This window comes from Triturus cristatus, chromosome 7, assembly GCF_964204655.1.
Source record: "Triturus cristatus chromosome 7, aTriCri1.1, whole genome shotgun sequence".
NCBI lineage: Eukaryota > Metazoa > Chordata > Amphibia > Caudata > Salamandridae > Triturus > Triturus cristatus.
Genome location: NC_140590.1, coordinates 955,328,572 through 955,353,701, shown reverse-complemented (window position 1 = coordinate 955,353,701; position 25,130 = coordinate 955,328,572).

Sequence of the window (25,130 nt, the reverse complement as noted above, 5' to 3'; positions counted from 1 at the left end):
GATGACACGAGGATGGGGGATAAGAGATGTAAAGGTTAAAAAATTAATTTAACTAAAATATCATATTAGTGCTTCTATTCCTTGGTGACAAATATATTTCATGTAATCATGTAAGACATGTATGTAAATCTTCCGTGGCATTGAGTCCCCCCGGATGTTTTGAATCTAGTTGTAGAATGTAGCGTGTCTCTAATTTTCTCAATTTATTTTCGGTTTCGCCACCTCTTCTACTGGGGGGAACTGCGTCTATCATATAATACTTCAGGTTAGAGTTATTTGATTCATGACATTCCCAGAAGTGACGCGCCACAGGATAGGTGTTGTCCTGATTTGTAATAGCTCTCAAATTTTGCAACACTCGTTTGTGGACTGGTAATTTAGTGCTGCCTATGTACTGCAGGCCACACGGGCACAGCAGGACATAGACAGCAAATTCAGTTTTGCATGTCAAAAGCTTTGAAATTTTACGTTTTGTCACCAAAGGGTGTGTGGTATGTGTTTTTGTTTATTCTGTGGGAACACACTTTACAAGTTTTACATTTATAAAATCCTTTGTTGGTTTTGATCCAGCTACTATTGTCTACAACCTCAGCACTAGTTTTGACCAGAATGTCCCTCATTGAGGGGGCCCTGCTATAAGTGATGGACACCCTCTGCGGTAGCAGGGGTCCAATCACTGGGTCGCTACGTACCAGAGGCCAATTTTGCTGGATAATTTTGTCAAGTGACTTATGTTGCTTACTGTATTTCATTATTAATCGAAAATTTTCCCTTTCTGGGTTGGTTTGGCTGGTCATAGTTTTTATTTCTGTAGTTTTGTCCTGTAGTGCCTCGTCTCTACTCCATTGCATAGATTTAGTGATTGCTTTGTCAATGACATTGACAGAATAGCCCCTCTGTTGAAATCGTCTTTTACTGTCAGATTGCGCCACCCTCAAATCTTCACTATTGCTGCAAATGCGTCGCAAACGCAGCATTTCCCCATAGGGGATGCTGATGAATAAGTGTTTTGGGTGGGAACTGCTTGCATGCAATGTAGAATTTCCAGCTGTTTTCTTTCTGAAGAGACGGGTTTCGATAGTGTTGTTAACAATGTAAATCTGAGAATCTAAAAATTCTAAACTTCTCTTGCTAATAGTTGCAGTAAAATGCAAGTTGACATTGTTAACATTGATTAGCTCCACAAATCTATTCGCTTCATCAAACGTGCCTTGCCAAATCACAAAGAGGTCATCAATATAGTGTAACCATATTTTCACTTTGTTCTGCATGTAGTGACCATGTTCTTCCATGAGGACCAGTTCCTCCCACATACCCATATGTAAACAGGCATAACTTGGTGAGAAACTGGCCCCCATGGCTACACCTCTGGTTTGCTGATATAGTTGGCTGCTGAACATAAATATATTGTTAAATAGACAAAATGTGATCATCTCTATCAACATATTGCTATGTTCCTTATGTTCCTTTGATCTCTTCATTAGATAATGTTCAACAGCTGCCAAAGCGTCCGTATGTTCAATACTTGTGTATAGTGCGGTTACATCTAATGCAATTAAAAGAAAATCCTCTTGCCAGATAAATTTGGAAATCTTTCTTAAAAAGTCACTTGTGTCTTTGACATAAAATGGCAGATCCTGAACAAAGTCCTGCAAATAAAAATCAATGTATTTAGTTGCGTGTTCTGCTAGTCCATCCCTTGCGCTGATAATAGGTCTCCCTGGTGGATTTATGGGATTTTTATGGACTTTAAGGATAAAGTACATTGTCGGAGTGGTCGGATTGTCGATTTTCATATACTTGTATTCATCTGTGCTGATCAGGTTTGCTCGTTTCCATCCAGCAAGTTTTTTATAGAATTCCTGGTATGTAGCTTTAAGACTACCAACATTGGAACAAACATAGCAGGAGCGATCATTCAGTTGATGGAAGGCTTCTTTGTTGTAATCTGTCAGAGACCAAATAACAGTGTTTCCACCTTTGTCACTATTGCGGATTACGATGTTCTTGTTTTTTTGTAGTTTTGTGATTACATTTCTGTATTGCTGATTGTTTTTGTTCCAACCTTTGGTTTTTAGTTGTACTGTGTTATGGAGATCTTTCATTTGTGCTGTCACTGCCTCATGGAAAATATCAATAGCATCCCTGATTGCAATAGGATTAAATGTAGGTTTTGGTTTGAACGGACTTGATAATGTACCTGTCACATTTTCAAATTGCCCTAAAGGTATCGGAATAGAGCTGTTTAGATTGGGTTCAATCGTATTCTCATCATAAAGATCTTGCATCATATGTAAAACTGGTTCGTCAGACTGTGAAAGTACTGAGGCCCCATTGGATGTTATGTTTGGAATTCTTTCTGTAGTTACTTTATTGACTATGAAATGTTTTTTCAGTTTTAATTTTCGTACCCCTTTGAAGAGACCTAATCTTGCTAAGGCATAGTCAAAATCTGTTTGTGGAGCATACGATAGTCCCAATTTTAAAATGTTCTCTTCCTGTGTAGTTAGATTGATATTGGCCAGATTGATAATGGTATTTTGATTATATCTAATTTTGAGGTTTGGTCTTCCAATAGCCTCTTCCTCTTTTTCTGGATGGATTTTGACCTCTGCCACCGTTTGAAGTTTGCGCTTCTGGATTCTTCGGCAGCTTTGGCCATAGTGTTTGGCGTCGTTCTGCGCATAAAAAATTCAATTCCTCCCCAGGCGAAGGTATAGGTTTCTGGCACCCCGCCGCTGTATTGCGCATTTCTGATTCGGATTCACTACTTATAGAGCTGATGTCCGATTGTGTTGTTATGGCTGCAGTTGGTATTTTTGAGGATCCGCCGCCATGTTGAAATTTCGATCTTCTAATGGCATCATATCGTTTGGCAAACGTGAATATCTGCCCTAGATCATAATCATTTTTGTCTCTTTGGAATTTGAAAGCCTTTCGGGCTTTGATCTTATCTTCTTCTTTCTTTAATTGGGCTGACATGTCGCTTCGTAATTTCGCTTGTTCTTCCTTGTGGTTGAGTTTTTCCAACTCCTCCTCTCTTTCCTCAATTTCCTTCAATAATTTGGCTCTGTCAAGATCAGCATATTTTATGAGGATAAGTGTGAGTCTACGTGATGATTCTAAGTTGCAAGCAGCCCATTCTTTCATTAGCTCGGGATTGGGATCTTCATAGCTCGGTGCTGTTAGAATGCGCAAACCTCTCGGTATCCTTTCCACGTCAATATATCGTTGCAGTGACCTTGATTCCCACCATTTATTTTGTTCTGATTTCATTTTTTTCTCAAGTTGTTTGAATAGATCTTTCACTGTGTTATTGCACTGTGGAGTGTCTTTGTTTGGTTCTATGGCTCCACTTGTTATGTGGAGGGTATCGGAGAACATCTCCCTTGCCGCCATCTCCCACGCTCTTACCACGTCGGCCGACATGAGGAAATATAACAAATGTCCGCGTTGCCCACAGCGCTCAATTAATGTCAATCGCTGAGCAACGTATTGCACACCTCCTCACCCCACAATTTCCTGGCTAACTCCTACCTGCTGGGTTTTCCGCTTCCCCCGAGTCCTCCGACTCGACGTCCTCTGGCTCCCGCAGGTCTCTCATGGCTTCTCTGGGGTTGCGGGGGGTCAGACGCTCTGTATCCTCCTCGGATCCTCGAATGCTTCCAGGTTGCCCTGGAAGTGATGCTCCACTAACAGCGTCGACCTGAACGGGGAGGGGGTCTGTGTATGACCGAGTGGAACGATTCAGTCATAAATAACACGTTTTTCCGTATGTAGCTGGATTGTCTCCAAAGACGGACACGGACCCAAACTTGATGCTTACGGTGAAAATTTAATGTTCCTCACCAGTCGCCATTACGCGTTTCGGCTCTCTTGAGCCTTGATCACATGACAGTGGTAAGTTTGAACAATGCGATATTTAAAGTGCCAGTACCCTCACAAGTAACTCATCACATGTGCCTTGCATTGATGAACCTGGAAGACAGACTAAAAGCATTCCAAATCCTACTTTCGTTAAGAAATGGTTCTCAGTACGTCAAAATATTTTTAACAATAATAAATATGACTTATTCCTGAGGTTATACATATATGAATGAATAAATAGAAATCTTTGATATTAAGACCATAAAATTACAAATTCATTGTAAACATTTTGATCCGTTCATTGTCAGTAAAATACTTTTTTACATTTTATTGCCCAGCTTGAAATATAAGCCATTGAGCAACAGGTCACAGGTTATATATGCATACATATGCATGTTATGTACATGAAAGTTTATAAAACACTAATAAAACCAAAGCTAAAAAGCCACCTAATTACAAACAGAATTGCTTTCACTTTTACAAAGCCGAGACCTGTTGCATTTTTAATGCTTGTTAGAAGTGTAATCTTGAGCGTGCTGTTTGTCTCTGGACTTTGTACGCTCTTCTTGTCTGTCTGACCGTCCTTCCCTCTTAGAGTTTTTCGATAAACCCTGAAAGGAAAGGAATGAGAGGAACGTGTATCAGTATCCTGATAGCTGTCAGGTTTCCTAATATAATCCCTAATCCTAAGGTTATACCTCTTTTCGGAGGTCTCCTGTAGAGGAGATCTACCTCTAGATTGAGATCTGTTTCCTTTAAAGTTTTGTTGTTTCTTATTGTCCCACTTATTTTTTGTTGAAGCGGGTGTCTGCTTGGAAGTGTCCTTTTCAGGACTGCCCATCAGTTGTGGTTTTAAAGCTTTCCCACCCAAACTGTCTCTGCCTAATTCTGCATATGCAGTTTCAATTATTTTCGGTAGTTTGTGTTCCTGTTCTAAAGGACTGAACTCCCTAAGGCATTGGCGGATAGCCACTGAAGCTGATTCCCCTTTAATATTAGCTAATATTGTGGCTGATACCTGGGCATAGTTACCTAGTAACTTCATCCCTAAGTTCAGGGCAGGCTCTGCTCCGTACTCGTTTTGTATCTGTCTCAATACGTCTGGTAATACTGCTAATGACGGTATACCATGAGTTCTGGTATAAATGGCAGCAAAGACTGTACCCCAATCCTCTATTTGTTGTGTTATCCCCATGGGCAAGCAGATTGTTAGCATTCTTTGGTTTTCAAACAGGGAAGTATTCGGGAATACTGCCTCTAGCTGTGTTATTTTCTGAGCTACCCAGACTGGCATTTGTTCACGTTTTGTGGGCATTTTACCCATCACCGCGTGTAATGTTTGTGGTGTGGTTTTAGTTGCTGTACTCTGAGCTTGAGTTCCATTTGTTGCAACCATTGCTGGTTGGACTGTAAGTGTCCTCATGATGAATTTCGTCAAGTTTCTGTAGATTTTTATCAATTCTTTGTGTTGTGTGAGTAAGTCTCCTTGTGGCATTGTTTCAATGTCAGGATGTGGTGTGTAACCGGCTAATATTGGCCATGTTGCCCCTTCTCTTCCGAGCGGGCGGAGTCTCACTCTTCTTCGTATATGGGGTAGGGCGCCTTTAAACCAGTATAAATGTTCCTGGTACATGAGCAGAACATCAATGTCCTCATACTATACGGACAATATTCCGCTGGTGTATCCCCTTCTGTGTAGAAGTGAAATGTTTGTGTTCTTGCATTTGCTGCTGGGAATGTAACCCATGAATAAAATACCTCTGTTCTTTATGATTCGTGTGCCTCAATCACGAAAGCTACTATGCCACCCCTAGGTGCTAAACCATGCTCTAGCAGTTTCAGGGTGACTGTATTTCTAACATTTGGTGCAATGTGTATTGCTTTTGCTTCTTCCGAGAGGGGCAGTGCTTGTTCCAGTAGGTTTAAGACCTGGTTAGTCATTGTTTTTAGAACACAAAATTACTTTTCAAGGGAACTAAGGTATGGTGTTTTGTACAATTTTACGAACCACTTGTCCTTCAAGCTTGATTAACCAACAGCCAATAAATAGGATTTTTTATCCTACTCAGCTGTGGTGGAATTTGTGCCCACCGACTCCAGACATCTCTGGTGTTTTGTGAGTAGGGTCTCTGAGAAGAGCACGACTGAACTACTCAGGTTCTACTGTTAAATAGGTACCCCACCCACTTGGGGTGCCATGTCGTGTAGTTCCTATATACCCATATAGGTTCTTTGTGTTTGGATAACTGTGGGACTGGTGACAGACTGATTCCGTGCACCCCCACCGGGTATGTTAGCCTGTCTGTATCAGCTAGATCACAGTGCCACTAGAATCTCCTCTTATTGGGGAGAGAATAGTTCTTGGCAACCTTCGAACATGAAAACCCTGATCCCTCAGAATCGTGGAAACAATATACTACCTTTCGCCACAGTCACTCATGCTCACTTAGTTTGTCTCAGACAGATACACAGAATAAACAGGCTGGGCGTTTTCAATAAGAGTTTATTGAACAGTTGTTATTCTAGTGTAGACTAGATGAGCTGCAACAACCATTAGACAGTAGCAGAGATATATGATCAGAAGTACTACAAAAGTAAAGGGATGGTAAAGTTCTACCATCTTGTAATAATCATGAATACATACAAGTATATAAAACACATGATAAAAAGAGCGTACTCCTACGATGCCTTCCTAATTATATGTACCTAAATGTACCTAGCATCTGTGTAGGTGTTATGCCAAGAATCCTTCTAGGATCTAGTCAACCCCATTACCTGAGAATGAGAGAATATGGGACCCCGTCCTGGTCTCGAGTTGGACACCCTGCGAGGGATGTTAGACCACTGCGAGCTGGAGTGTCTGCATGCAGGAACCTCAGCGTCTCTGGTCAGTGTGTCAGCCGGGAAGTCTCCATCTCCTCTGTCCTTCTAAGCAAGATGTGATGTTTATATACCCATAGGACTCCCCATGGGTCCTACCTTGCTGTGTTACTGTGTCGGCCTAAAGGATGACGTCGAGCCTGAACTTTATACAGAGATATTATACAGGAGATGTTAGTCCTGCTGTGCTTCCAAGAAACCTCATGCATTATGTATGAGATTCAAACTAGGAGGAAACCCACGTTCTGAATGCAGTGTTGTATCTAGGTAAAAGGATACCCCCTGAGAACCGTCATGTATGTAATGTGGGGAAGAATATAGGTGAAAGGTTGCAATGTTACCTGCGTCTATATAGGGTACCTTTATGGAATATAACATTGTCCTTATAAATTAATAAAAATACATTATTTTGCTGGAATATGTGTATGCAATGATGCCCCAAATGGGCCTTGGTAAAGATTTCATTGTCTGGTCCAGGCTCCTGAATGTAGACCATGCAGCGAGAGTTAAAACGGGGGTGGTGATATTAGAGGCCTACAGGGTGGAGAGGGGCACATGGCAGGGGTGTCCTCTATCCCCGCTGTTGTTTGCTATTGCAGCGGAGCCCTGGCAATGTAAGGCACTGGAAGGCGCCTCTTACGGGGATATCACACTTTGGGAGATTGTGCTCTATGCAGATGGCATGCTATTTTTCATTCATGATCATGGGGTTGATGCCTCCAGGACCTCTTGTCTTTTGGGGGAATTTGGGATTCTATCATGCCTGTGTGTAATTTGGCAGAAGATTCTGCATCCGGAACTTAGGCGACCACCTCCTCATGAGGGCGTTAAATAGGAGGCTAACACTTTTCGATATCTGGGCGTCCAACTTTACAGTATGGATACTGATCTACTGGAAAGTAACCTGAGCAGAGAACTTACGACCCTCCGTGGTAGGATATGTTTCAGTAAAACTCTCCCCATATCTGTGGGGAGGGTGAGTGGCGATTGCCAAAATGATAGCCTTACCCAGGCAGTTTTATAATTTCGCCAACCTCCCCATTGTAATCCCATGTGTAAATTTCAGGAGGTGCACACATTGCTTACTGATCTCATTTGGGGTATGTAGGAAAGTGGGTTTCTGTTGCAGTACCCCCCACCCCACTTTTTGCCAGACTACTGATGCATTTTGACTTGATGTGCCCTGAGTCCCTGCTAATCAGGCTCCGAGGGCCTGTGTTCTTTCCCTAAAACAAATCTAATTGGCATCTCTAGCCACAAGTCAGCCCCTGGTAAAGGTTTAATGAAAAATGCACACTGAGGGCATGACAGAGATGCCCCCTGAAAACTAACCAATCGCTAGTTTCCAGGCTGAGTGGCTGCTTCCATCTGCCACCACCAGACATGTTTCTGGACCCCTGCATCTAGAGCCTGCTGCTCTCTGGGGCCTGAAACAATACACATCCTGAGACGAGGTGCCAGCCTCCTTCCCCAGGATGGGCAGGGTTCATGAAGGGGAAGCTCCAAAGGCGTGTGAGCTTCCCCAGACCACTTGCTGCTTTCAGCAACAGGTCCCCACTGTTTCTGCCCCCACTTTGGGTGGAGAACCGGTGGGAAAAACAAGTGAGAAAGAGAGGCGTGCCCACCTCTGGTAACTCCACCCCTCAGGTGGGGGAGGCGAGGTGAAGCACAACTCTCAGTCCCTGCCATATTGCAGATGGAGGGACTCAGCCAACCAGGGACAGGCTCATGCCCCCCTCCCACTGAAGGGTGTGCCCACCTCGGGGAAGGGACCCATTGGTTCCTACCTTTTACCTACCTGTAACGCCCCTAAATCTTGAATTTAGGGGCACCCCTGAACCTTGCTTCCTCAGACAAGAAGGAACTACAAGAAGAAGAAGAAGGACTGAACAGCTGTGAAGCAGCTAACAAGAGGAAGACGCCCACTGACTTGGCCCCAGCCCTACCGGCCTGTCTCCCCCTCAAACCTGCTCCTGCAAAATCCAGCTGTGTCCTGCAGCTAGCAACTTCGAAAACCCCGGAGGACCTGCCTGCCTTAAAGAACAAAGACTTGTCTCCTGTGAACACCGGATTTGTTCATCTGCAAAGTCTGGCTCCGACCAGACACCGCAAATCCACCCCGCTCTGCACCTGCCATCCACGGCCCGAGCTCGAGTAGGCAAACACCACGTGGAGGTCACCCCGGCGATCCTGGCTCAAGATCCGGCGATCCCTGACCTGCGTCAAGCCTCCAGCCGACGCCTGCAGCCTAAATCCAGAAGGTCTCCCCAACCGCTACCAGGAGCTGGTAAGAAGATCGGACCCCAAAAGGCACCCTTGCACCCGACGCCCCATGGCCTTGTGTGCCCAAACCGACAGTGCCAAACCAACCCCTAACTTCCCAACTTACCTCTCGAAGTGGTGGTCGCACCCATAAGTCCTTTGTCCCCAAGTGTGCAGTGCCTTTGCAAACTGGAGTTTCGCCATTGAAAACAACAGGGCGCCTGATGTTGAAAAAGCACCCTCCACCCAGCGCAAGGGAGAGCACAGGAATGCAACATATTATTGTAAATATGTTGCATTCCTGTGCTTTAGAAGTGCCTGCAGCGTGGCGCGCACCGGCACTTCCTTGTAAATCTGCCCCTTAATGCTGTATGAGTTGGGGACATATCTCTCCATGGCAGAGTTGCGATGAGATATTGATGTGTGCCCCAACTGCAATAGCTGCAAATTAAGGCATTCCTAGGGGTGGATCTGCCGAAATGACTGCCTGCTGCAGCTGAGGGTCATTCAGTGAAGGAGTGAATTTTTGTTGCAGTTGAGGGTCAATCAGTGTAGGAGTAGAAGGCATCTTGTTTGGAAGAGTAGTAAGTTGGTGATGTGGGCATGGACAGGGAAAGCTCTCAAGAAGATTTGGTGGGTTACCTGTGAGGGAAATTGTGCCTTGACTGCATAGACGCCGACTTTCACAAGCGAACCCAGACCTTAACGGAAGAATAGTGAATCTGAGGAGCAACGCCACAATACCATTCAGAGGTTTACGTGTATCGATAATTTAACTGCCAACACTCTACAAACACCGACTACGTGAGCGAACAGAAACACATATATATCTTACAGGCAAGCTGCCATGTCATGATCAAGAACTGTTTTTAATTCTCCAAACAGGATTTATGATTCAATAAATACCTGATTTTCCTGACAAATAATTCTTGAGGGTCAACCATTGAAAACTCCTACAGTCCTGAGGATGGTCGAATAGATGACAGCCCATTGACCGAAACGTCGACAATCACACTTATTTTCTGTATAATATCAATATAGGCACTATCCATCTGTTTTATTTGTGGATCTGCCTTATCCCAAGTTTGGAAAAAGTGTACACAATTGTTACTGTGAAGTACAAGAAACAGCAATTTATGTATGCAACTTCCTGTTACGTTGTGTGTTCAATGTTTCAGTACCCCTGAATATGTTTTTAAGATAAAGTCTTTTTTCACTCTACACCCGTGTTCTTGATATATATATATATATATATATATATATATATATATATATATATATATTTTTATTTTTTTTTGGGATTCATGTTTTTCTCATATTTGACATATGTAGATGTTTTCATACTTTTAGAAAACGAAATTATATGTGAGTTGTTTATTCACAGAAAATTCCTCTTAAAGAAATCAATTTACAAGTATATTATAAAAACTTTTTTCGAGCCAAAAAGCAAAACAATTTAAACTATTCACATAAGTAAATCCCTTGTTGGCACACTTACCTGCTTATCTTGACTGCCTAGGAGCACCGGTGAGCCAGTTTGTATTCTCAAAATCTCAATGGTCAAGGTGTCAGTGGGTTTGTAGGCAAGTTTGTCAGGGAGATTTATGCAGTTCTAGGGCCTATATATATTATCTGTATGTAAAGAATGTGGAAGGTATCAGGGTAAACATAGACAAGAAAAACAACGGACAGGCAAGGGCACTCCTACTGGTGTGAGGCAGATTATGTAAAAGTCACAGTATAGTCAATAAATAATAGAAGCATATGAAGAAGTATGTGCACAGAGACACAGTAAACACACAGGATAACGCTGTAGTTGAACAATACAAGGATCTGACTCGGATATGTTCAAGCATCGAGCCAATAATGAAGAAAAGTGGACAAGAACCAAGGTTGGGCGTAAATATATTCAAGCATCAAATCAATATTGGTGTATGGTAAACAGAGCCTCTTAAAAGCATGTGTGGCAGTATGCGCATATAGACATTATAAGCAAGAAAGACAGCAATATAGGTGTAGAATACCAGGATAAGTAAGATCCAGCATTGAATTATTCCCATTTGGAGAATGTATGGCAAAAAAAGAAGAAGCCTACAATACAATCAAACTTACAAGGCGGCCCAAACAGTAAGTCGAGATTGGTCACTGGTGTAAGCCCTACTGAAGAAATACCTCAAAATACATTTCAATTGTAGGGGTAGCCCAAAGTAGTATCCAACTAAGGAAGCAGCCCAAACGATGTGACTGTCGATGAGGTAGCATAAAATGCATGCTGTAGAATGCAGCATGCATTGAAAGATGAAAAAACGAGGAGAAATTAAAACATTTCTCCTCGTTGTGCCTCACTACGCCACTCCTAGGGTGGCGTAGCATTCAGAAGCTTTTCCAGATTTACGATTCCTCGTAAATCTGGAAATGTGTCTTGTTCCACGGGTGTTGCGTGGGAACACCCACAGCTACACCCATGGAACGTCCCTTTCACGCAAAGTGCTGTGTGTAAAGGGGCCATATTTACAAGGAAAGGAAAAGCTATGCAGGGTGGCTTTTCCTGTCCTTGTAAATATGGAGCAGTAACATGTGCCACCAGTACGTCACAAAAAGTGACGTACTGGTGGTGCAGGGGGCTTGTAAATCTGCCTCTAAGTTTCCACGATACCTCCTCGAAAGTGCTACTTTCAAGCACAAAATCCTCAAAGAACATCCTGAGACTGTTATAACTGACATCTTCTACAGCCCAGCACACTGGGGCCTTACAACTGACTCGTCTTCTATACTAAGAGACCCGCCAAATGGAGCGAAAACTTCCGACAACAGTTTCACGTAATCGATACCACCAACATCCCTCATGGAAGTAAGTTCTCTATATCCCCCATCCCAGAACTTTAGGGGAGATTTGTCCATAACCAATCCAAGCATCTGAACCAAATGTTACCATCTTTGATCGCCACTTCGCTAAGCTCTGCGCCTCCATGCCATCTGGCTCCACCTCAACCCCCCCACCTTCTCCCAGAGAACTAATTCATGCACCCTCATCACCACTTGCTGGTCCTTCTACTCCCAATCGTCTTTGCACTATCTCCACCTCCTCCCCCCACACAGCCCCCTCCATTACCAGATGCCCCAATGCAACGTTTTTGCTATCAGAATCGTTTTCCATCTACCCTTGGCACTCCTCCACTGGACAGCTGGAGCAACCTATTACACCTGCATCCTCTCAGTCCGCCATCATAAGCAGGATTCCACCTAAGCATCCACCACAGACTCCAACTAGTTCTAGGATACACCCTTCCTCTACTGACCAAACCGTCTCTCAGCTGTTCCCCAGAATAGCAGACTCCGACGAGCTACAGCATACTCCCCCCTCCACTACTGACCTAACCGTCATTCAACTGATTCTTATAATAGCACCTCTAGAACATAAAATCAACACTATTTTGGAAGAAATGTTGTTAATCCAGACAGACGCAAACATCAGCTACTTCCTCCCCAACCCCAAACATCTAAGGGGGGGACACCGATCCTGCCACTAACACTCACTTGGACCTCCCATCGCTCACTTCTGGACAAACGATCCTCTACAGTTATCTCCACCTCAAACCTAGATGCACCATGACTGGAATGTCACAGAGAAAACCTAAAGGCCAAGCAACACTCTTGACAATGCCCCAAGCCAATCCTGTCATCATTAGATCCCGGTCATACTTGGCACGAATAGGAAGCTGGACACCACTCGCCCACTTGGGCCACCCGTCCAACTAACTACCATCCAACCCAACCAGCCTGATCAGCGGCCATTACCTATGCTTTGCTGCATGCTGCTAAGCTGTCGATCAGCAGTCAAGCATGGCACTGAAATAGCCGAAACTATCTTGCAATGTAACATTGACATCTGCTTTCTTACTGAAATCTGGCTAAAAGACCACTCATTCCCTCTCCTCGACCTCCTCACCCCACCAGGCATCTCGTTTATTCGCTGCGACCGAAAGTAGCAAAGAGGTGGTAGAGTAGTCATCATACATAAAAGCGACCTTTGCTTAGCTCCATTCCACACCAAGAAATACCCAATCTTTGAATACTTATGAGTTCAGCTCTCCCCTAAGGGCCCCAACCCTATTAAACTTAACGTCATGTACCATCCTCCAGGTAACAACCCACAATCCAGCAAACAACTAATGGACCTAATATTGCAAATCTCGCTAAAAGGTAGCACAGATATTAGTCTAGGAGACCTAAACCTGCACTTGAATAATGCTGAAGATCCTACAGCGCTAGCCCTATCCACCCTCCTGGAAGCTAACGATCTCACCGAACACTGCAATAAACAAACGCATATCAAGTGTTCGACCCCTGATGCAACATAAAATCCTATCCCTCCTCTCTATCCTACCATTCAACTGGACTGATCATCATCTATTCCTCTTTGATCTCAACACCACCCAATTAAAGGCACACCCCACGCCAACTGGCCCAAGCACTGGGTAAGGAACATACACCATATCCCCCAGGCTAAGTTAGAAGCATTAATCAGTTCCCAAATCATACCTCCACTTGATCTCTCCTCTGCCGACGACCTTACCTACCACTACAACACAAAAGTAGCAGACCTCGTAGATTCAGTTGACCCTCTTAAACTCAAGAAATCAAGAACCATCCCTTCTAGATCCTGGTTCAATAAACAACTTAACAATGAGAGGAGACAACTCTGACTGGCTGAAAGAAATTGGAGGCAGCAGCCCTCTTTAACCAATCTCTCAATCCTCTGGGCTTAACAACTAAAATACAAAAACACACATCTTCAGGGAAAAAGCATCCTTTTTCCGAGAGCAAATGGACCGGTCTAGAAACAGATCCAAAGACCTCTTCAACATCTTCAAGCACCAAACCTCCTTTACCCCCCCAACAATCAATAAATAACTCTACCAAGCGCTGCAAAGAATTTGCTGCATTTTTCTCTGAATAAATAACTAACTTTGAACTCTCTCTTAAAACACCCACCTCCACACCCTGCACCAAGGATGCCCCAGTGTGTGAAAAGGGTCCTCCCAAAACTCTTCCCCTAAATGATGCCTGTCCCCCACTCCCAGCAACACAGTACTCCATTCTCAACCCTTTGCAACTGAAAAATGTTGCAACCTGGACGACAAAAAAAAAAATACTAAAAAATATTTGTCCTTTTTTGATGTCTATGAACGCTGGTTGCAAGGGTTGGGAGCAAGCTAGGAATAAAAATGAGTATCAGTAGGGAGGCCCAGAGGGATTTTTTTTATCTTGTAACATTAATGGCCCGTAGGGTGTGGCAAAGGAAGGAAAAATTTTGCAATATATAAGGGATGAACCCTGCCCAAATTATATTTCTCCAAGAGACGCATCTAACGAGTGAAGAAACATTGTAGATTTTTAAGTCTAGAAGATGGCTGTAGAAAGTAATATGCACGCACCATCAACTCACTATAAGAGGAGTGGCGATTCTTGTAAAATCTAATCCGCAGATAATCATTGAGGATAGTAGAACAGATGAGCTAGGCAGATGGGTAATAGCAAAAATGAGATGTTATAATCAGAGCTACACGTTGGTAAGCTTTTACGGCCCAAACTTAGATAATCCTACTCTGTTTAGCAATTTACTCTTGGAACTGCTGGACTTCCCAGACCCTATAATAATGGCAGGTGATTTCAATGTGGTTCTAGATGACAGGTTAGATCGATCCACTAAAAGTAGGGTAACTGCGCATAATAAATCATGCTCTCTAATTGTAAATTCAATAAAGAATTTAGGTTGGTGTGACATCTGGCGGGAAAGGCAGGGGTCCCTAAAAACGCTTTACGTTCAACAATAAAAAATATGGTCACCAATCACGAATAGATTATTTTTTGATTGATCAAGCTATACAGGGCCATGTTAAGGATATTAGTCATGTGGGATCTCATTTGTCGGATCACTCCGCCATCTCTCTATGTTTGGCTCCCCCAAACACGGTGCACCAAAGAAGGTGGACCTTTGACCGTACCTTGTTGGCCGATGAGGCGACAATGGAAAAATTGGGAGTGGAATCTCAATGGTTTTTTGAGCAGAACTTGGATAGTGCCCCATTAGGTATAGTATGGGATTCTTATAAGGCCTTTTTAAGAGGGAGGATAACATCTATCCAGTCCCATAAAAATAAGCAACGGAGGACTGAAATTCTTACCATTGAAGATCAGATCACGCAGGTAGAACATAAGATTCAGGATTAAGAAATAATGCAGGAGTCCGGGTTTGCTGCTATCGAGGTCCTTAAAGTTGAGTTAGCAGGCATTTTTGAAAGAAGGGTGCAGGAGAGATGGCAAGCGAGCAGATTGGCCCATTTTAACTATGGAGAAGGTTGTGGCAATCTACTCGCTTGAAGGTAAAAAACGATCAAGTAAAAAACTTTATTAAAGAACTAAAGTTGGATGGGTCAGCAGACCTAGCTAGGTCAAGGGAAGATATAGAAGAGGCTTTGATCAATCATTTTGGGGAAGTGTACTCTGAAAATCTAGTGATGCAGGGAGAGAAAGTGTCAGAGTAGTTGGGTCAGGAAGTTTCCCATAAGCTGTCTGAATCCCAAAGGTAAGAGGTGAATAGGTCAATTCTAGACTTGGAGATTGGAAATGTTATTAAACCCGGGAAAGCGAATAAGGCAGCAGGACCAGATGGTATCCCGGTAGAGATATACAAAAAACTGGAGAAATTCCTTGTCCCAGTATTGGTTAGATTGTTTACTGAGAATTTTGAAGGGGGTATGGATCTCCCTGAATCTTGGAACGACGCCACTGTCACTCTGATCCTCAAGGTAGATAAACCATCTAACCGTTGTGACTCTTACAGGCCTATCTCGCTGCTTAACTCAGATTACAAGATCTTTACGAAGGTATTAGCAGATAGACTGAGTAGAGTACTAGACATTTGCTAGATGAGGATCAGAAGGGCTTTGTGCGTGGCAGAGGTATCAAGGAATTAACCTATAACCTAATTGGTGCTGCTGACATAGCAACTACATTCAAAATACCACTAGCAGTTATTACGGTAGATGCGACTAAAGCATTTGATCGGGTTAATTGGTCTTATCTACTGGAAATTTTACAGCTTTCTAATTTGGGGGGAAACTTCTGTAGGGCAATAGCTCTTTTATATAAGAATCCGACTGCCAGGGTTTTGGTGAATGGTAAAGTCTCTAATAGTTTTAACATCTATAGGGGAACCAGGCAGGGATGCCCATTGTCTCCCCTACTTTTTGATTTGTACATCGAGCCACTAGCCGAAAAGATAAGGCGCCATGAGAGTATACAACCTTTTAGATTTCAGGAGTGGGAGAAAAAAGTAGGGCTCTACGCAGACGATCTAGTAGTTTATACCTCAGATCTTAATACAGCACTGCCAATAGTGTATGACCTGGCAGCCCAGTTTGGGAGGATTTCGGGGTATGAAATCAATGAAAACAAAACAGTTGTGATGAAGTGGAATATTGGCTCGCAATTAATCTGTGTAAGGGAAGAGATGAGATATCTAGGAATTCAAATTGTACAGAAAATAGAACAAATCCCCGAAAAGAACTTCCAAAAGGTTAATAAAGCAGTAGGGAAACTTTTACTTAGCTGGTCTCACCTTCCTCTAACTATTTACAGCAGAGTAAACCTTGGCTTTTAAGGAAGTTTGGCTCCAAAAATCCCAATCCAAAATAACGAGTTTCATCTGGGCGTCGAAAGGTACGAGAATTGCCTGGAAAAAGCTTAGACAGCAGTTTGATAAAGAAGGGCTAAGACTGCCGGATTTGTGTTATTATGCTTGGGTGTTTTTATTAAAAGGAGGAAAGTGCTTATTAAGTAAGCCAGATAGCTCTGATATTGGGAGAATGTTTAACGCCATGTTATCCTATGTACAAGGGGGCAAGCAGGAGTTCATATATAAATATGGTGATCCTCGCTATTTCGAAAAAGTAAAGCTTAAGACTTTGCAAAGTTTTGCATTAACTTGGTATAAAATCAGGAGAGACTCGGATATAAGCTATTACAGTGGTCTGGCCCCTGTTTGAGACTCTCCGGGCTCCCTGGAAGGGTCAAAGGACTGCCTGGCTCGTCCCTTGAAAGAAGCAGGGATAAACACCTGGGATCAATTGATGGTTGATGGAGTACTGATCCTGGGAGGAGGGCCAGGAGATAGCGGTTGGGCAATTGTCAAAATTTAAATACCTGAAAATTAAATGTTGGAGCCTCACGGATGGGTTAGGTGCAGGACAATCTAATGTACTAGAATCCTTAATAAAATTGGAAGGATCCCATGGAAGAGAGGTGTCAAGATGGTACTGGAGCTTAGTGGAGTGCTCGGATGGAGACTTTATTCTGCCAGCAACACTGTGGGAAAAGAGCTTGCCGGGAGAGCAGTCCATAGACTTATGGCAAGTATCTTGTAACATGCTATACTCCACAGTACGTGCCGCAAATTTAAGGTGGAACCACCTTTCTTGACTCCACGGGGTGAATTAGACGCCATATAAGCTTGCAAAATTTGCAAAAGGCGCTATGCCGAGATGTCCTAAGTGTGGGGAAGAGAAAAGTAACGATGAACATATGTTCTTGAATTGCCCGGCACTACGAGAGTTTTGGCAGGATGTGAGTAACACAATATTTTTAATACTTGGAGAACTGATCCAGGTAAGCATATCCCTTGTCTTTTTTGGGCTTCCAGTTAATTATGAAACACTATCACAAAACACAGGAAAATATATTTTTTACTTAATATTGCTTGCCCGTAGAGAAATCTGTAAATATTGGATTAAAGCTATTCCCCTAATAAAGTAGAATGGTTAGCTTCTGTAAAGTATACAGTTAAGATGGACAGAGCGGTAACGCTCAGGCGTAATGAGTTCTGGCTCCCCTTTAAAAATTGGATAACCCCTTTGTAATGTGTGAACAACTATTGTCCTATGATTAGGCCTTTATTTCATGTTTGATTGACTACCCCGGTGGCGGCCTTGAGAGGGTCTGGTCGTTTGATGGGCTTCCTATGGTCGGAGTAATAGAAGCAAGGTATCTTAGGTCTAAACACAAAAGGGCTCCGGAGGGTGCTATATTCAGGGAGACCTCGGAGGTCCGTTTCTTTATTCCTTTTGTGGACCTAGGCTGATGAGGAATCAAAATTTTTTTTTTTTTAAACCTGGATGACATTCAACCATATCCCTGAAGAAAAAGTCCTTAAATTACTCACCAGCATGAAGCCGACATCGCACATATCCGACCTCCTCCCTGTGGCTCTGGTAAAAAATCTCAGTCACATCATCTTTCTGGTGTGGACCAAAATCAACTCCTCCATATCAGGCAGCTCGATGCCACTCCCCCCCCCCCCCCCCCCCAACTGTGTCAAGTGACCCCCCTCATCAAAAAGCCAGACGCTGACCAGAACAGCTTGAATGAACAACTACAGACCAATTACTAACCTCCCTCTCCTAGCCAAAACCATCGAAAAATATGTGCTTGCACAACTCATCAACAATATTGGAAGATACAATTTACACAACACCTTCCAATATGGGTTCAAAAAAGGCTGCAATAAGAAGACTGCAATGCTGAGCATCTCAGACGAGCTACACAGATCTCTGGATGACGGCCAGGCCTGCCTCCTGGATCTCCTGGCTGACTTTGATACCGTCAACCAAGACATCCTCCAAAACGCCTTCTCGCAGTGGGCTGGCATCAACAGAACTGTCCTTCAGTGGTTCACACCCTTCCTAAAACAATGCTCACATCTAATCAAACTAAACAACTCGACCTCAAAAGCAACACCAGTCTCACAAGGAGTCCCTCAAGGGTCAAGCCTTTCTCCTGCCCTTTTCAATCTCTATATTGAAGCCCTTGTATTGATCCTTAAGCAAGCCAGAATTGCCTACCACCTCTATGCAGATGACATCCAACTTTACATGAAAAGCTGGTTAGTCACAGACATCTAGCACTTAAAGAGCAGCCTCTGCACAGTTCAATCCTTGCTGTCCAACCATCTTAAGCTCAGCCCAAACAAAACCGAACTCCTTTGTATCCAAACCAAAGGAAAATACTTCCCCGTAGACATATGGCTTGACAACCTAACTGCTTTAAGCTGCAAACTTTCTATCTTCAACTCTGTTAAATCTCTGGGGCTTACACTTGACAGTCACCTGAACATGAAAGAGCATATAAATGCCTCGGCCAAAAGTGTCTTCTACACGCTGAAACACCTTAAAGTCAAACCCTTCATTCCCATCTAAGACCTAAAAACTGTGTTGCAATCCTTAGTCCTCTCTAAGTTAGACTACAGTAACGCAATGATTATGGGTGCCACAAAAACACACCTAGCCCCTCGGAAAGCCAAACTTCACACAGCAGCTAGACTACTTTTGAGGGAGAGCCACTTCAACCACATCACTCCAACTCTCAGGAAACTCAACTAGCTAGCAGTCGAGGCAAGAGCTATACTCAAAACTGCTTGCACAGCTCTCTACCCGGAAAAAACAGTCTACCTCATAAATAAATTATCAAAAGCCGATCAAAAGAGGCCTCTCTGAAGTTCTCACAGACTCCTCTTGATACCACCAAAATTCCCAAAAAAGAAATTTCGCACCAGCTCCTTCTCCTGTAATGCGACAAGAATCTGGAACTCATTGCCTCAGGATTTACGTGACAATCACTTATTACCTCACCTCAAGAAGAAACTGAAACTTCTTCTCGTCAACAAATATCTAAACCCTCCACCCTAAACCAACAGACTGGTCTGTTTCACCTTTCACCCGATGAATAACTTTGAACGTCAATACCGTGTGGAAAACTGTGCTTCTACTCTTTGCACCTGCACAACATACTATTATAGATACTTCTGAAGGTATATCGTCCATTGATTTCACGGTCGGTCGCAAATTTCCTTTATATATTCTTTTTATGTTTTTTTAACCCCACATGTAGCTAGTGCACCTACTGATTTGCTAATTCTGTAAGGCGCAATATATATTTAGAATGCAACCACCCCAAATATCGTCTTATTTATATATACCGTCTCTACCTCAATTATAGTCTATATATACTACTGTTTCATCAAAACAAATTCTTTATCTATTGTCATTATGTATTATTGGATTTGCTCCTCATGTAATCTGTGCACCTGCTGCTGTGATAACTTGGTAAAGTACTTTAAATGTATACACTGTACATACGTCAAACCTGTATCATCAACACAACCGAATGTCTGACATCTACATTGTTTTCACTCTATCACTTTGCAGTTATATTTACTATCAACATAACTCATGTATTTGCTGCTATGCCAATGCTGTAAAGCGTTCTCATACCTCCGGGTCAAGTCGTGCTACACAGAACTCAGAAAAAAAATGTTTTCCCCCAATACAATAACATTGGTCACCCGACGCTGAAACACACCTCTGCGCCCGGATGCCACAGAGCCTCCCGAGGTGACTTTTTGGTGTGGCCTTGGACTTTGTCCCATACTCACCTTAAGTCCAGGAGATTGGTCTCGTAAGTCGCCGTGAAGTGCCCGAATGCAGTACATGCTTTTCCCCCCTGGTATAACATTGGGCATCTCTGCACCGGCTGCCCCAGTTGCCACCAGAGGTGACCTGTTGGTGCTGCTTTGGAACTTGCCCCATACTTACCTTAAGTCCAGATAATTGGTCCCGTAAGTCGCTGTGCAGAACCTGTATGCAGTTTATGTCTTTCCTCGATTGGATAACATTACCACTTAAAAAATTACACTGTGTCTATTTTTTAAAACTGTAAAAATTTATAACCTGAAATATACTTACCTGATTTGGATGATCTTGGGGCCTAAAGTTATATAAAAATACGTGTTATGTTTATAAATTGGTGCTGAACTCCTTATTGAGTCGTGTGTATCATTGATTGACTGTGTGTATGCATCAAATGTTTAACACTTCTCTCTGATACGCCTAAGATTGCTCGACCACACTACCCCCTAGAAGAGCACCGTGGGATTGCTAGAGCAAGCCCCTGTCCACTTATACGGGAATACCTAGACTGACTCTTTGCACAGTATACCTCTTTTTAGTATACTGTATAAAGAGCCATCTTTAAACAAGCATTAAAAATGCAATAGGTCTCACCTTTCATTAAGTTAAAGCCATTTGCTTTGCTATACAATACCATTAGCATAGCAAATGGCTTAAACTTAAACAAAGGCGAGACCTATTGCATTTCCAATGCTTGTTATACCCTTTCTGACCAGAGTACATTTCCTTTGTGCCACTCAGACTAAAGGCAGCTACTCATTAGTTGACCCTTGATCCACCTTTTGATATGTGTCTTCTCCGCCTGCTCTTCTTCAGGAAGAGAAGCTACCAGATAACGCCTGAGTCACGTGTTGAGGTGGCGTGGTACGCGGGCTGGTATTTGTGTGCCCGAGGCTGGCTCGTGGCGTGGCATTCTACGTCGTTCCAGAAGACGCGGCCTCCTGTGGTCCTTCTCGACACTGAGAAGACAGTAAATTCGTTCCAGTAAAACGCAGCCTTAATAGTTATTTATGGAGGATAGGATAGTCACTGGCGCTGTAATCGAGACCTGTCTGACACGGGCTGCCTGTACCGAATTTCATACGGATGAAAAGTTATTTATAACGTGCATGAGAGAATCTACGTATGCTGATGAATTATAGTTATATGGTAATCAGTCTAACCATAAATCCATATTAACACATTTCTGCAACGTCGTGCATCAATAAAGGTGACAGGGCGCGTGTCTCTCCGTGCCTTCAGTGCTGCTCACGAGCGAGCCCTGCATCCGCTATCACTGTGCAGTTCATTCCATGTTTCACTTCCTCTTCGAGCATATATTTCGTAGCCTTTTGTCGATAATGGTGAAATTATATGGAGTGGATGACGTTTTATGACAAAATAGCTTTTTAAATATCATGTTTCTTGATTGAGTCACCCTTTAAATCCAAACTTGAATAAAAAATATGTTTGATAAATCATGTTGTCGAGCAAAACCTTAGGCCAAATTAATGTATAATGAGCTTCTTTACATTTGTATAGTATTTTTCCTTATTTTATTTTCTCACCATATCATCAACAAGGGAGGTCGGCCATTTAATGTGAAAGCACGCCAATGTTTAAAGTGAAAGCACGCATGTTCAACAAGATGGAAGCTGGCTGTCCACCGTCCTTACATACACGCGCATGCTGGTAGGTTTGGATAAATGGCGAGAGCAGCTATCTTTGTCCATCCCTGCGCGTGCATGTAAGGCTATCAGAGAATCGATTACAAAAGGTACTCGCAATAGCGAGAGCAGCGCATGCGCTGCTTTCGCTAGGCGAGACCTAAAAAAAGTTTTAATGAATATTAAGAGGAACATTTCCGCAGTACAGGTGAAGAACCGGAACCTTATGGGCCTGGCGGCGCAGGGTACGCCTTAATCTCCTGGGTTCTCCTGCTTCAGCTAACAGAGACACGGAGACACTCTGTCGGCGTAAAAGATCAGATTTATTAGCTGCAGCTAGTACAGTTGTCCTAGAAGTACACACGGTATGTTCTCAGGAGACTGCCACTTCACTCCGTGGCGCACAATCTTATATAGTATGTAGATAGCATATAGATTAACCAGAAACACACCCAATACATACATGAAGAATCAATAAGAAAATGTTAAAAACAAAATGTAGCCAATAGAAAGAATGTAAAATAAAGTATCGAGTAACCCGAAGAAGCCTCTCCTTCAACTGTGTTTGTCGCTCCTCCTTACGGGTTAATTTATTAACGTGTCTGTAGCTGACTCGCAGGTGGCGAGATACATTTGTGTGTTTTGGAGGACAGTTGTGAAACAAGAGAATACGAGCAGAGGACAGCGAAGGCCAGAAGATAAGATAAAGTCAGAGGAGAATAGTGTGAACCAACAGATAATTGAGACAGGGATTAGAAAAACCAGACAGGGATTAGTGTACTCGGCCAGTCCCTAACACCAGCTTTGTAAACAGAGGCAGAAGGCTATTTTGACACGATACTGCAGGAAAAGCAGAAAAGACTTCGTTCGTCGTGCTGCCTGAGTGAGGGCAACACAAAATGGCGGGTCAATACGATCGAGATCGAGAATTGAATTTCCTCACAGGGGGTATGGTGGGTACAGCCTGGCCACCGTCCCAGCAAGCACATTACAGAAGCAAAACAAAATAAAACTAACACAAAATGAGGGACCGGAAACTGATCAGATCTGTCCGTTCAACCAATAGAAGAACTTGAAGCAAGTGCAGCAGCATCCCGTCTGTACAAATGCAAGGAAAAGCAGGCATTCTCAGCAGGGAAACATCTCGTAGGTGCTGAGCAGAACAGCATTATATGGTATAGAGCAGCTCACAGCCAACAGAAATGTGGGAGGCTCAGATATTGGGTCCGAACCATAGAGAAGGTTGAGCGCGGAGCTGATAGGGAGGGGGGTGAAGGAAGAGAAGGATAGTGGAGAGCTCGGTCCACCTTGCGGTCCGTTGTATGATGCAGATGGAGGGGGTGAAGGGAGCGGGCGGGGATGGGGTGGAAAAGCAAGTGGCTTGGCGAGGTCTCTTCCTTGTTCAAGGAAGAGGGACCAGATAGTGTCGAACAGGTCCACTCGTCATGCGTAGGTCAATGAGGGGGGCGCCAAAGGATAAGCCAAGGAAGTAAAGAATCTACTTGTTCGTCAGGCAAAACATATGCATAGTTCTTGTCCCCGACAGCAGTGGATTAGGTCTAAATGTCTTTTTCCCACCACGGGAAGTGACACCCCTCTGATTTCACTGAATTGTTTAGGGCCCCAATTGATGACAGGATTGTGCTCTATCAGGTAAGGTATGCCAATTACCAAGTTAAAACCATGACCATTCACAAACAAATCACCTCTTGTGTTTAGGTATGGTGCATAATTGTTCCAAAGAACAGATTATTGCTATCTGCATGGATATTTTGCAAGTGCGAAGTCAAAAATTTCCACCTGTGCCATTCTTTCCACAGAACAATATTCTGTACTTGGAATGTAGGTCTGGATCCTTAAAATCTGTAAAGCTGTCTTGGCAAGCAGTGGCGTAATGATACTCGAGGGGGCGCCCTGCAAAGTACATGGAGGGGCCCCCTTCCGGCTCAATCAGGAGCTCTCAGGCCAGCATACTTTCCTGAGGGGGCCCCCTGGACCTCGGGCCCCCCACGCACTGCGGGGTCTGCCAGGGCCTTTGTTACGCCCCTGCTGGCAAGTCTAAATGAGGGGCCACTACCTCGGAATAACCTGATCTCTTACATAATTTGTTTTATTTACAAATATAATGTACTTACAGCATACTGTATTGATCCCATGATACAGGAATTTGTGCAGATTTGTTCCGCTGACCTCTCTCCTAATATTTTAACTTCTGCTACCACTTGTTCTAATTCTTATGTATAGTGTTCTGTCACCCTTGGATCTGGTCCACATTATATACAACTACTAGTTGAATAAATAAGATGTCTGGCTAACACCTGTAGCTTCTTTAGTTGCAGAATTTCCAGTGCACTACCGGTCTCTCTCGTCCACAAGAGTAATCGACCTGCTATCAGGCACTAGCATATCCGTGTAGAACTTTGAGTTAGTAAGGTACTCTCTACTGTAAGGGCCTTCAGGAGTACAGTTTAGTCACATAATCTTTGCCCTCCTCTGAGGTTTAAATGTTTAGTTAGTGGCCATCCATGATCCTCCTCAGTTATATTAATGCACAAATCAGTAGGTCTCTTATAGATGCCAGACAAACCACCATTAAACTCATTGAGTCCACATTAAAAAAGTGGTCTTTTTTGACTTGGGTCCATTGGTTTTAAGCACTAACGTGTTAAACTGCCCCAGATACAGGTGCTTATTATTGTTGGAGGTACCTCATTGGAGAAGATATTTTTTTTAACATCAATCAGCCCCGAATTTGAACAGCACAGGTTGCCACCCATTAGGTAATCCAGGCGCTAGTTATCTGGCCTCAGTCGAAAAGCCAGATCTTCAGTCTCTTCCTGAAGTTGCCCAGAGATGGGGATGTTCAGAGGTGGAGGAGAAGGCCGTTCCAGGACTTGGCGGCGAGATAGGCAAAGGAACGGCCTCCATTGTGGCTTTGGCGGATGTGCGG